Source organism: Equus asinus, chromosome 22 (assembly GCF_041296235.1).
Source record: "Equus asinus isolate D_3611 breed Donkey chromosome 22, EquAss-T2T_v2, whole genome shotgun sequence".
Taxonomy (NCBI): Eukaryota; Metazoa; Chordata; class Mammalia; order Perissodactyla; family Equidae; genus Equus; species Equus asinus.
In genome coordinates this window covers 20,755,369-20,768,904 of record NC_091811.1, presented here as the reverse complement: position 1 = coordinate 20,768,904, position 13,536 = coordinate 20,755,369, and the positions used below count along the sequence as shown (strand labels likewise).

The window sequence follows — 13,536 nt, the reverse complement described above, 5'->3', positions numbered from 1 at the left end:
GTTAGCGTGTTCTCTATGTCAACTGGCTAACCATTATTTTACTATTGCTTTAGTGAATATTCTAAGATTAAAATATTGTCCTTGACTTCATGGTGTCTAATATATTTTAGTGCTTTACCACTCCCAAGAAATACTAAGATCTTAGAGCACTTTTGCACAAATTACTTCTTTCCCAACTTTTTATTGGTGTCATGCATTTGATTCTACTTTCATTTTTACACTTCTCAAGGTATTTTATTATTGTTTTGTACAATCAACATTAATTTATATTACCCTTTCCATGACTCTTCATTTCTTTGCTGCATTTCCATGTTTCTGTCTGGATCATTATCCTTCTGCTTGAGGAATTCTTTTTAATATTTCTTTCAGTGTAGGTTTGGCAGCGTAGGGGCACTAGCCTGTGTGCACTTTAACAGCCATGTGACCTTCTGGCCCCCTTCGGAGCAGTATGCCAACCTTGGGCAGGGTGCTCAGCTGCTAGGATTCATAATGATCCAGGGCCTGGCCAGTCGGGATCTCACCTTATCCTACTCAAAGAACATCAGGTCTTAAAGGAATACAGCCATTCCACGTGAGCTACTATTCCTGGGAATACTGGCTGTACCAGGGACAGCCCCTCTCAACAAGTATACAGCCTTTTTCCCCCTGCTTTTATAAATGACCCCTTCTTTTAATGTCTTTTGCTGACTTTAACTCTGAAACATATCTTCATCTGCTGGAGTCCAGCTCCAGCAGAGTCCAGGTTTCCTGAGGGATGGACGATGTCGGAGAATGAGAGGCAGTGAGACTGGAAGTGAGGTTTCCAAGTATGATTTATTCAAAGCATTCAAGCACTTATATAGGGTCCAGGTCACGCGTTTATGATTTCATGGAATTATCCCAGTACATAATTTTGGCAAACCCAAGCAGAGTTTTATGCGGTTGGCAAGAATCCCACTCAATATCTCCGAGTACAAAGGTTATTTCTTGATTATCTAATATATTTTTAACAAACAAAATGGATACATAAGCATATCTTGTTATAATATTAGCACAGTATGTCTATGAGAAGCAAGCAACCTTTATTAAATATAGATATTGACCTTTTCTATATGTCTACTAGGCGTCTTGATGCCTAAGACTGATTGCAAAACGGGGTGCCACATCTAGACTCAGTTCCCCATGGGTCGAATGACCCTAAGCCTCTATCTTTATTCCTGTAATAGCAGGAGTATTGCAAAGTATAAGGGGACCAAGTACACGGAGGCCCTCATCTCCGTCTGAGCGAAAGCCATACAGGCACAGTGCCTGGGGTTTCTCTTTTACCATTAACTATGTTATAGGGTTTCCAATCCTCATCATAATCCCAGTTCCTCTGTGTCAATATATTATGATATTTCTTTGCAACCTCATCAGGGTTATGGGTTGTTTTAGGAGAGTGCACCTTTTGCATACCTTTGCTCCTGGGTGGGTGCCACCATTTACCTCCTGTCCTAACAGGCCTAGGATAATAATACTTGAGGAGGGAATGTTCTTTTTTGAGGCTGATTATTGGAAGGCTTCCTCCTGGAGGGCTGTCCAAGCTCCCTTTTCCGCCTTTCCAGGAGGGGGTCAGAACGTTTTTTCCCTTCAGGCTGTTGCTCCCCTGAACCTTCCCTAGAAGGCCAAGTTACATCAACCTTTTCCCCCTGCTTGGAGAGATTTTCCCCAAGATATCCCCACGTACAGAAAAGGAACAGCAAGAGCAATATTGGTAAGATTAGTAGCATGAGTAGGATCAGGAGCGGCCGACCGCCATCTTCTGAGTGTCCGCCGTGCGTTCCCTCATCTCTCTCCCGGACCGTTGTCCTTGGGTAGAGGCTTAGAGGACTGGTGGGCGGCTCCCGGCATTCATTGGTTTTAAAAATCTAGGTTTTCTGTTGATTCCTTTCACCACTTTAAAAAATGTCATTTCCTTCTTCTAGCTCCCATTATTTTCATTATAAAGGCACAGATCCACAGCTCTTTCTTATCATTCCTCCTTCTTTTTACTGCTTTTTCTTTCCAACTTTGCCTTTAATTTGCAGCATTTTTACTATGATTTTCCTGGGTGAAATTTTTAAACTGTCTTGGTTAAAATATGCTGAGCTTCCTGAACTTGTAGCTTGACGTCTTTATTCTCTTTAAAAATTCTTGGCTATTATCTCTTAAAGTATTATTTTCTTCCTTTCTCCTATTTTTCCACTTCTGAGCATCCAACTGCACTGCATTAGATCTTTTTATCATTGCTTTGTATCTGGTACAGTATTTTCTGTATTGGCTCTCTGTACTTTCTTTAGTCTGGATTTTTTGCTGAACTATCTTGCATTTCAATAATTCTCTCTTCTGCTGAGATCAATCTGCTTTTGAACCTATCTATTTCATTGCCAATTCCTATTGCATTTTTCAATTATAAAATTTCCATTTGCTTTTTATTTAGAGATTCTACTTCTCTGGTGAAACCCTTCATTTTTGTCACCTATTCTCTAAAGCATGTTAATCACAGTGATTTTAAAATTTGTGTTTGGTAATTCTAATATCTGGGTCATCTATGTGTCTGTTTCTTATTTATATATATTTGTTTGTTTATTTATTTTACCTCTTGCTACAATAAAAGAATTTTTGCTTGAATGTTGTCAGGGTAATGCTTGTTTGTCCTAGCTCCTATGGTAAAACCTCTACTAAAGCTCCTTCTCCTTGTCAGAGGCTGAATCGGAATTTTTCTTTCAACAGCACGTGACTGCCAAACCTCCACTCTGCTTTTCACAGTTTTCTTCTTAGTGTCTTTCCCTGTGAAGTTTGATAATTTGACAAATGGCTTGAGGGAAAAATATTGATCTCACTTCTTTGGCCCTCCCTTCTTTTTGGGATTTTGGCCCTTCAGGTGCCTCGGCAGAGATTTGTATCTCCCCTAGGAGAGGAACTGTTAGCCATGGCCTCTGCCCGGATTCTCAGCATGTGACTCATTGCCAAGATGCCCCTAGGAGAACAGTAACTCCCAAAATGTTGACTCACTTCTTTGTGGTCCCCCTTCCAGAGTATTTGCTGCTCCTCCAGTTACCTTGAAATCTCTCCAATGCATTAAAAGAGATTTAAAAAAAAAACAAAACCTGGCTCTTTTAGTTGATCTCAGTGAGCTTGGTCTCTCTCAACTTGTATTATCATATACAGAAGTGGATATGAACTTTTAGGTTTATCCTTTTTACATTTTTTATGATTTTGTTATCAGTTTAAAGAGGACAAGAAGTAAACCTTGAAAAATTTCACATCATCTAAAATTTCAACACAGGTGGCAGAACTAATAATATTACTCTTACTGTTATTATCATGGAATGATAACATAAAACTACAGTTTATTATCACTTATTATGATCCAGAAACATTTACAAAAGATTTAAATATGTACTCTCATTTAATTAGTACAACTAGATAATGAGGCTGATAATTACTTTTGCTTTAAGATGAACTCCTTGGGTGAGGGACTAAGTAATTTGTCCAAGTTCACACATCAGTGGTAAAGTCCACAATTAAATGACTGATTTGAAAAACAGTTTGACATTTTACTGCTCTGAGAAATCACGAAATAGTTTTGCCTTACTTGGCATTTGTGTTAGTCACCAAGTCCATGAACAAAAAATCTTTCAGTTTCTACATTCTTGTAATTGCTCCTCAGTACGAGAAATGGAAACTGAAAAGTAAGGGCGTGCAGTGGTGAAGTGATTCATTTGCCATTTGGCATGTATTTTCAGAGCCTCATAGCTTTCAACCACTGTGCCAGATGGGCTCTGAGAATACACTAATGAACAAGATGTTGTACTCTCTGTAGGGGAGGAAGACATTTCCTCTTCCCAAAGTGGGTTCATCTGGCCGGAGAACGAATTAAATTCACATAAGACAGAATAGCAAGAGAAAATTAAACAAAGCTTTATGAGGAACCATGGCCCGGGGCTTTTCTTCCCGAAGGAAGAAAGGGCACCCAAGAAGTGGGGTGCACATAGTGGTTATATACCCCCAAACAGGGTGTTTCACATGTGATTGAAATATCCCTCCCACAATAGTCACAAGATTGCCCTGTTGGCACAGTGCTTGGTGGACACAGCAGGTAATGGTCTGCTATCTTGGTGGGCGTAGCAGGAGGCAAGTCGATTGTCTGGAGCTGGGCAGTCACAGGTGAGCTCAACGATCAGTTCCTAGCCTAAGGAAAGATGCTTAATCCTTAAAGAAATGCCAAAGTTGGGAGGGGGAGGGAAATTAGTTACAGGAGGTTACCAGACAAGCACAATAAAATGCAGATTTAAGTCCTTGCCTTCGGTATTGATTAAGAGTTTCTAGAGAGAAAGTCATCTCCTTTCTTCTTCCTGGTACAGAGAGGGAGGCACCTTTTACAGATAGAGATTTACCTTACAAATGTAAATGTGTCCTAACAAAGGGCAAGTTCCATTCCTCAGAGCCTCCTTCCCTGTCCCAGTTTATCAAAAGCAATCAGCCTCAAATAATCCTGATGCCAAAGAGACATATCTTGGGGTGGCCAATTCCAGGTCCCCACATCTCCTTTGAAGAACTTAATAGGAACTTGAAAAGTAAATGGGTATATTTGATTCATTGTAACAAGTTGCAAAAGACAGTAGAATAAGTTTAAGTTTAATGAGGATACCTATCTCAGGGAGCGTTTTCTCAAGGGAGTGTTAACTAAATTTACAAACTGAAGAACTGAGTAGGAGTTAACTAAATGCAAAAGTGAGGCATTTGAGATGGAGGGAGAAGTGTTTCAGGTGAAGGGTACTGCATTCATTTATGCCCAGAGAGAAGAGAATATATAGTATCGTTGGGAAATTACCTGAAATTTAAGAGGGCTTGAGCACAAATTATGAAATGAGAAATGTGAGAAAATAACTTTCCAATTAACACAAGGGCTTTATATTAAACTATGTGAATTTCATAACTTCTAAGACATGTCACCCTGTTTCTTATGCAACCCTATGTCTAATAGCTGAAACCATTGACAGTGACATGTTTTTACATGGTCCCTAGGGTGTTGCAGTGTGAGGGGAGTGAGTACACAGAAAGAGTGTTCTTATAATTTCACTCAAGAAAAGGATTTTTTTCTTTTCCAAAAAAAGACTGTTAGAATTGGGCCTATATTTGAGAGACAGAAATGAGAGACTAATTGTGACAGAAATGAGAGACTGGATGTGAAAGGAGAGGAAAAAGCCCCTTCAGGATACCCATTACTACTCAATAGAAGAAATGACTATCTCAACCGACTGATATAAAAGTAATATTATCAGATTTTTAAAATTGGAACAGCTCACTGATGTGAAGTTACAGGAAACAGCAAAACCTCATGAAAATTATTAACTCCTAGCTGACCTCTGCCCCACTTCCCTTGGGCCTTTCTGCCTTTGACAACAGAATGTATGGTAGATATATTCAATGAGAGAGGAATATAAAAGGCAGTACGCTATAATATGAAAGAACACAGCCTTTGGAGAAAAATAAACCCAACCCAAATATGATTCTTGTAGCCTGATAGCTGTTTGACTTTACACATATGTGGTAGGCAGAATAATGGCCCCCCAAAGATGCCATGTGCTAATCCCAAAAACCTGTGAATATGTTACCCTTCATGAAAAGAAAAGTCTTTGAGGATGTAGTTAAGAATGGTTTTTTTTTGATGTTGCTGATTGCCTTTGGCCACAGAATCTTGGTGCCAACCATTTATGGTTGATTTTCTTTTTTTCAATGTTGGCTCCAGAGCCAAAATTTGATGACAAAGATTGGCCCTGAGCTAACATATATTGCCAATTTTCCTCAGTAAGCAGTTGTACATCCTAGTTGTAAGTCATTCTAGTTCTTCTGTGTAGGATGCCACCACAGCGTGGCTTGATGTGCTGTACATAGGCCTGCACGCAAGATCCAAACTGGCAAACCCCGGCCACCGAAGCAGAGTGTGCAAACTTAACCACTTGGCCACGGGGCCAGCCACCTTTTTTTCCTCTTGTTTCTTTTTTTTTTTGGTTAAGAATTTTGAGATGGGAGATTATCCTGGATTTATCCTGGATTTTCTGAGTGAGCCCAATTTAGTCACATGGATCCTTATCAGAGAAAGGCAGCAGTATTACAGTTGGAGAGATTTGAAGATGCCATGCTGCTGGCTTTGAAGATGGAGCAAGAGGCCACAAGAAAGGAATACAAGTGGCCTGTAGAAGCTGCAAAATGCAAGGAAACAGATTGCCCCTTATAGCACAAAAGCAACTCAGCCCTACCAACATCTTGATTTTTGCTGAATAAGATCCATTTTGAAACTCTGACCTCCAGAACTGTAAGATAATAATTCCTGTTGTTCTTAAAATGCTAATGTGATAATTTATTGTTCTACAAGTTATTATAGCATATTAAGTTCTCTCACCTTTAAGATCCATATGGTGACAGCCTTGTTCTGAAGAATGAAATCTATGATTTAGGTAAAGATGTCCAAACTTCAGTTGTTAATATAGCTATCATTCAGTCACTAATAATTCTTGCTTGGTTAAGGAGATATTATGAACTTTAGTATCTAAAATCTTCCTGATGAAGCTTTGATCTGGAAGATACCTGCAACCTTTTTTTTTTCCTGAGCTCAGATAAAGCTGTTTCCCTCAAATGTACAACACTGGAGAGAGACTGTTCTGACTGGCCAGAGCCTGAGTTCAGATATTCTGAATGTCAATGTTTTCAAGGGTAGGAGAAGTGGTGTGTTTCACCCTAGTGCCTCATGAAAAGGACCTGAGAGAAATGAGTGAAGTCCGCTAAGCCAAGCAACTACCATTAAGTAGGTCGACACAGAAAAGTACCATCTTCAAGAAGCAAAAGCACTGAGCATGAGCTGTCAATAGTGAATTGTGACTGGCCAAAAAGTGATTCTATATGCAAGACAAGCTACAAGGGCATGCAGTCTGTCCAGTAGTCCAGTTTGCCATGCTCAAAAGGGCCCCACACTTAGTTTAAGAATCTACCATCAATGTATTGAAGTTAATAATTTTTAAACAAGGCACTCCACATATTTATTTTGCACTTGACCCTTAAACTTAAGTAGTGGGTTCTGACTCTGTGCATGAAAGGGAGGAATATAGCTTTTATTTATTTATTTATTTTAAGATTTTATTTTTTCCTTTTTCTCCCCAAAGCCCCCCAGTACATAGTTGCATATTCTTCGTTGTGGGTCCTTCTAGTTGTGGCATGTGGGACGCTGCCTCAGCGTGGTTTGATGAGCAGTGCCATGTCCGCACCCAGGATTCGAACCAACGAAACACTGGGCTGCCTGCAGTGGAGCGCACAAACTTAACCACTCGGCCACGGGGGCAGCCCCTAGCTTTTATTTTTTAATTAAACTTTTTTATTTTCAGATCATTATAGATTTCCATGAAGTTGTAAGAAATATTACAGATCTCGTGCCCCCTTTACGTAGTTTTCCCCAGTGGTAACATCTTAAAAACTACAGTACGATATAACAACCAAGATAGTGATATTGACACAATTGTGATACAGAACCATTCCAACACCTCATCGATACATCTTGTAACTCCTTTGTAACCACACTCCTCTTTCCTCTCCCTTCATCCGTCCCTAGCCCCTGTTCTCTATCTGTACAATTTTGTCATTTCAAAAAGGTTATATAAATGAAATCATATATTATGTAATCTTTTGTGATTGGCTTTTTTGATTTAACATAATTCCCTTGAGATTCAACAAAGTTGTTGCGGGTATCAATAGTACATTTCTTTTTTACAGCTGAGTAGCATTCCATTGTGTGGTTGTAACATGGTTGTAACAGCATTTGTTTAATCATTAAGCTGTTGTGGGACATCTGGTTCTTTACAAGTTTTCGCCACTGGAAATAAAGCTACATGTTTAGTTTTAAAAGAAACTGTCAAGGTCACAACAAGATGGCAGAATAGGAGACTCTGGACTCTTCCCTGCACCCTGGGTGAGTGTGAAACTGCCTACATGAAGCTGGTAGAAAAAACTGACAACATTCTTTCATCATACTCTCCATCCCTCATATATAGTGCCATATAATCAGGAGGGGGTGCCTAGCTCCCAGAGTCTCCCAGAAAAACAAGAAGTTTGGACAGCACATCTAGCATCCCAACTTTTCCAGGTGCTACCAAGGAACTGGCTTCTAACTTGCATGTCTTGAAGAGCTGATGACGCTGGGCAGAGACTAATCCCCTGGGAACTACAGAGAACAAAGGGGCAGTTTTGGATAAGCCTGAGTGCACTTCCGACAGCTCCTCCCTTCAGCTCAGTGTAGAGTGAAAAGGTGATAAAACCAGCTCCCAGCTTCTCATTAGAAGGAGTTGGACCGCACTTGAACCACAACTTTTCTGGCTTCTACCCAAGGGTCTGGCTTGTAACTTGCCTGTCTCAGAGAGCTAATGAGGCCCAGCACATGCTAATACTGATGGAACCTGGCATACTCTAAATTCCTGGGGGCCTCTAAGAACAAAGATAGAGGTTTGGACAAGCATAAAGATTTAAAATGTTATACATACATACAATGGAATATTAGTCAGCCTTAGAAAAAAGGAAAATCCTGCAATACAAAACAGCATGGATGAATCCTGGAGGGCATTATGCTAAATGAAATAACTCAGTCACAGAAGGGCAAATACCACATGATTCCACTTATATAAGGTATCTAAAATAGTCAAACTGATAGAAGAAAAGAACAGAATGGGTGGTTTCCAGAAGTTGCGAGGAGGGAAAAATGGAGAGTTGCTAATTAACATGTATAAAATTTCAGTTAGGCAAGATGAATAAGTTTTAGAGATCTACTGTACAACATTGTGCCTATAGATAACAATGCTATATGTACACTTAAAAATCTATAAAAGAATCGGGCCAGCCCTGTGGTTGAGAGGTTAAGTTCTCACACTCTGCTTCGGTAGCCCAGGGTTTCACTGGTTCGGATCCTGGGCACAGACCTAGCACCGCTCATCAAGTCATGCTGAGGCGGCATCCTATATAGCAGAATTAGAAGGATCTACAACTAGGATACAACTACGAACTGGGGGGCTTTCAGGAGAAGAAAAAAAAAGATTGGCAACGGATGTTAGCTCAGGGCCAATCTTCAAAAGAAAAATAAAATCTGTAAAAAGCGGAGCTCTCCTATTAAGTGTTACCACAATTAAAAAAAATAAACTGTCAAACTATTTTCCAGAATGTCTGTAACATTTTACATTCTCACCAGCAGTGTATGAGCCGGTTTATCTACATCCTTATCAGAATTTAGTGTTGTGACTCTTTTTTAGTAATTCTGGTGAGCTTGTAGTTATATATCATTATGGTTTTAATTTGCATTTCTCTATGGCTAATGATGTTGAGCATCTTTTCTCAGGCTTGTCATCTGTATATTCTCTTTTGTTCATATTTGTTCATGTCTTTTGCCCATTGTGTAGTGAAGAATTAACTTTACCCGAAGAGAAGTCTGACCCCTTGTCCTGCTTGCTAGGAAGTAACCTCTAAACCTTTGGAATTTCCCAAGTAATAAAAGCATCCTGGTTAGATAGTTTATGCTAAAGTGAGGCTAGCCACACACAGCAGAAAAAATAACCATGTGAATAGAAGGTTGGGGTTTTGAGCCACATGATATTAGCCTTATGTCTGGGAGTTGAAGGAGACTATACTAAAGTCTATTGATTTCCCATGCACCAACAATGAACAAGTAGAATGTGGAATTTAAAACAAAATGCCATTTATATTAGGACCCTAAAAATGAAATATTTAGGTATACACCCAACAAAATAAGTACAAGTTCTATATGTGAAAAAGTACAAAACTCTGATGAACAAAATTGAAGAACTAAATAAATGGAGAGATAGTCCATGTTCATGGATAAGAAGACTCAATATTGTCAAGATGTCAATTCTTCCCAACTTGATCTATGGATTCAATATAATCCCAATCAAAAATCCCTAGCAAGTTATTTTATGAATATTGACAAACTAATTCTAAAGTTTATATGGAGATGCAAAAGATTCAGAATAATCAACACAATATTAAAGGAGAAGAAGAAAGTTGGAGGACTGACCCTACCTGACTTTAAGACTTACTGCGTGGCTACAGTAATCAAGACAGTGTGGTATTGGTCAAAGGATGGAATGGAATAGGGAGCCTAGAAATAGACTACCACAAATATAGTCAACTGTCTTTCACAAAGGAGCAAAGGCAATACAATGGAGCAAAGATAATCTCTTCAACAAATTGTTCTGGAACAAATGGACATCCACATGCAAAAAAAAAAAAAAAGAAAAGAAAAGAATCTAGACACTGAGCTAATACCCTTCACAAATTAACTCAATTGGATCATAAACCTAAAGGAAAGTGCAAAACTGGAAAACTCATAGAAGATAACATAGGTGAAAACCTAGATGATCTTGGGTACGGTGAAGTCTTTTTAGATATATCAAAGACATGATCCGTGAAATAAAAAATGGATGAATGGAACTTCATTAAAATTAAAAACTTATGTTTTGTGAAAAGCACTATCAAGAGAATTTAGAAGACAAGTCACAGACCAGGAGAAAATATTTGCAAAAGACACATCTAATAAAAGACCGTTATCCAAAATATAAAAGAGCTCTTAAAACTCAACAATAGGAAAATAAACAACCCAATTGAAAACTGGGCCAAGACCTTAACAGACACTTCACCAAAGAAGATACGCAAATGCAAATAAGCATGTGAAAGATGATCCACATCATATGCCTTCAGGGAAATGCAAATTACAACAACAGTGAAATAACACAACACACCTATTAGAATGGCCAGAATTCAGAACACTGACAACACCAACTGCTTGCAAGGATGTGGAGCAACAAGAACTCTCATACGTTGCTGATAGGAATGCAAAGTGATGTCATCACTTTGGAAAAAGTTTGGTGGTTTCTTACAAAACTAAATATACCTGACCACATGATTCAGCGGTCGCGCTTCTTGGCATTGACCCAAAGGGGTTGGAAACTTATGTCCACATAAAAACCTGCAGAAAGATATTCTTAACAGCTTTATTCATGATTGCCAGAATTTGGAAGCAATTAAGATGTCCTTCAGTGGGTGAATGGATAAATAAACTACTGAATATTCAGACAAGGAAATATTATTCAGAGCTAAAAGGAAATGAGCTATCAATCCATAAGAAGGCATGGAGGAAACTTAAATGCATATTACTAAGTGAAAGAAATCAATCTGAAAAGGGGGTATGTGTCCAACTGCATGACATCTGGGAAAAAGCACAACTATGGAGGCAGTAGAAAGATCAGAGGTTAAGGGGTGGGAAGGTAGAGGACATAAATTGGCAGAGCAAAGAGGATTTTTAGGGAAGTGAAAATATTTTGTATGGCATTATAATTATGGATATAGGTCATTATACTTTTGTCCAAATCCATAAAATATACAACACAAGAATGAACCTAAGGTAAAGTATACACTTTGGGTGATGATGATGTGTCAATGTAGGTTCATTTTATTTTTTTAGAGAAGTTTTGGCTTTACAACAAAATTGAGAGGGAAATCTCTGCACCTTCCTCTCAATTTTTTAGTAAACCCAAAACTTCTCTAAAAAACATGAAATCTTTCTTAAAAATAGTCACTGCACCCATTTTCTAATTGATTTTTTTATTGTTGAGTTTTGAGAGTTCTTTATATAATCTAGATACTAGTCCTTTGTCAGGCAGCTGGTGTGCAAATTTTCCTCCCAGTCCCTAGCTTGTCTTTTCATGATCTTAACAGGGTCTTATGTGGAATAAAAGTTTTTAGTTTTGATGAGGTCCAGATTATCGATTTTTTATTTTGGTATCAGGCCTAAAAATTCATTGCCTACCTCTATATGCAAAAATTTTTCTCCTATTTATTTTCTAAATTTTTCTAGTTTTGTGTTTTAGATTTAAGTCTATGATCCCTTTAGGCTTAATATTTGAGATGTAAGGCTCAGGTGAAGGTTCATTTTTTTGCCAGTGGATGTCCAAGTGTTCCAGCATTGTTTACTGAATTGCTTTTGTACCTTTGTGAAAACTTGATCACGTTTATGTGGGTCTATTTATGGGTTCTCTATTTTGTTATATAAATCTGTGTGTCCAGAATTCTGTCAATATTACTTTGATGATCTCAGCAATACAGTGAGTCTTAACATCATATAGAATGATTTCTCCCACTTTATTCTTCTTTTTCAATATTGTTTTAGCTAATCTAGGTTCTGTGTCTTCCCATTTAAATTCTTGAATAAACTATTCTATCGTCTATGCCTACAAAAATCTTGCCGAGATTTTGGCAGAAATTGCATTAAAGCTACAGATCACTTTGGGAAGAACCGTAGATCACCTTGGGAATACCTTCCCTATGTTAAGTTTTCAAATTCATGAAAGCAGTATGTACCTCCATTTATCTAGATTTTCTTTCATTTCTTCTCATCAGCATTTTAAAATTTCAGCATTCATGTCCTGAATATGTTTTAATTTTATACATAAGTATTTCACTTTCTTTGGAATGATTACGGAGGCTATTGTGTTTTTAATTTGTTTCCACGTATTAATTGTTGGTACTATATAGAAATGTGGTTAATTTTTGTGTGTTGTGTGTTGAATGTAACCTGCAACCTTTGCTGAGCTCACTTATTAGTTCTAGGAGGTTTTTGTTTTGTTTTGTTTTTTATATTCTGTAGATTTTCTACATAGACAATCTTGGGCTCTGCAGATAGAGGTAGTTTTATTCCTTCCTTTCTAATCTTTATGTCTTATTTATTTATCTATTTTTGTCTCATTGCACTGCCTAAAACTTCCACTACAATGTTGAACACTGGCAACAGTGGTGGCAAGAGGTGGCCACAATAATTCCCTTGTTCCCGATATTAGGAAGAAATCATTTAGTCTTTCAACATTAAATATGAGGTTAGCAGTATGTTTTTTGTAGATGCCTTTTATTGACTTGAGGTACTTCCTCCCATTCTTAATTTTCTAAGAGTTTTTGTCAAGAGTTTCCCTGGTTCTTGATATGCTGGGTGATTTTCTATCGTATCCTGGACATTTTGGCTATTATGTATGGAGACTCTCGGAAGTATTTATTTATTTTTCTTTCAGCAGGCAGTCACCCTGTTTAGATTTAGTATTCATGTTCTAGTCCATTTTTGTGATCTGTGGTTCCAATGACACTCTAATTTTCAGAGACTTTACAGTGTTATTTTGGTCTTCTTGGTTTTTCTGGTACCACAAGGGCTCCCCTGGTCTCTGCTGGTGCTGCTGGAAGGGGCAGAAGGAGCTTTTCCAAGCTGCTCAGGCTCGCGCATCTAGGTGGAGGAAGGGAGTCTTCAGCCCAGAGATAAAGGAAGCTTCCTGGATGGTGTGCTTGTTGTGGTGGGTTCATCTCTGCTGGTGTTCCTGACCCTGTGTGTCTCTGAGTGAGAGAGGGGAGTCTCAGGTCTGGAACGGTGAGTGCTTTCCTTGGCTGCACATTGTCAGTGGGTCTCCCAATATCTCCTCTTTGCTGGTGCTGCTGGACTCACCT

General features: G+C 38.5%; 1 protein-coding gene across 1 annotated transcript in view; it reads right to left on the bottom strand.

The window, feature by feature from the left end:
- The window catches only part of LOC106837420 (C-type lectin domain family 2 member E-like), a 34,698-nt gene that overhangs the window by 2,808 nt on the left and 18,354 nt on the right, over positions 1-13,536 (bottom strand). The window lies entirely within an intron of this gene.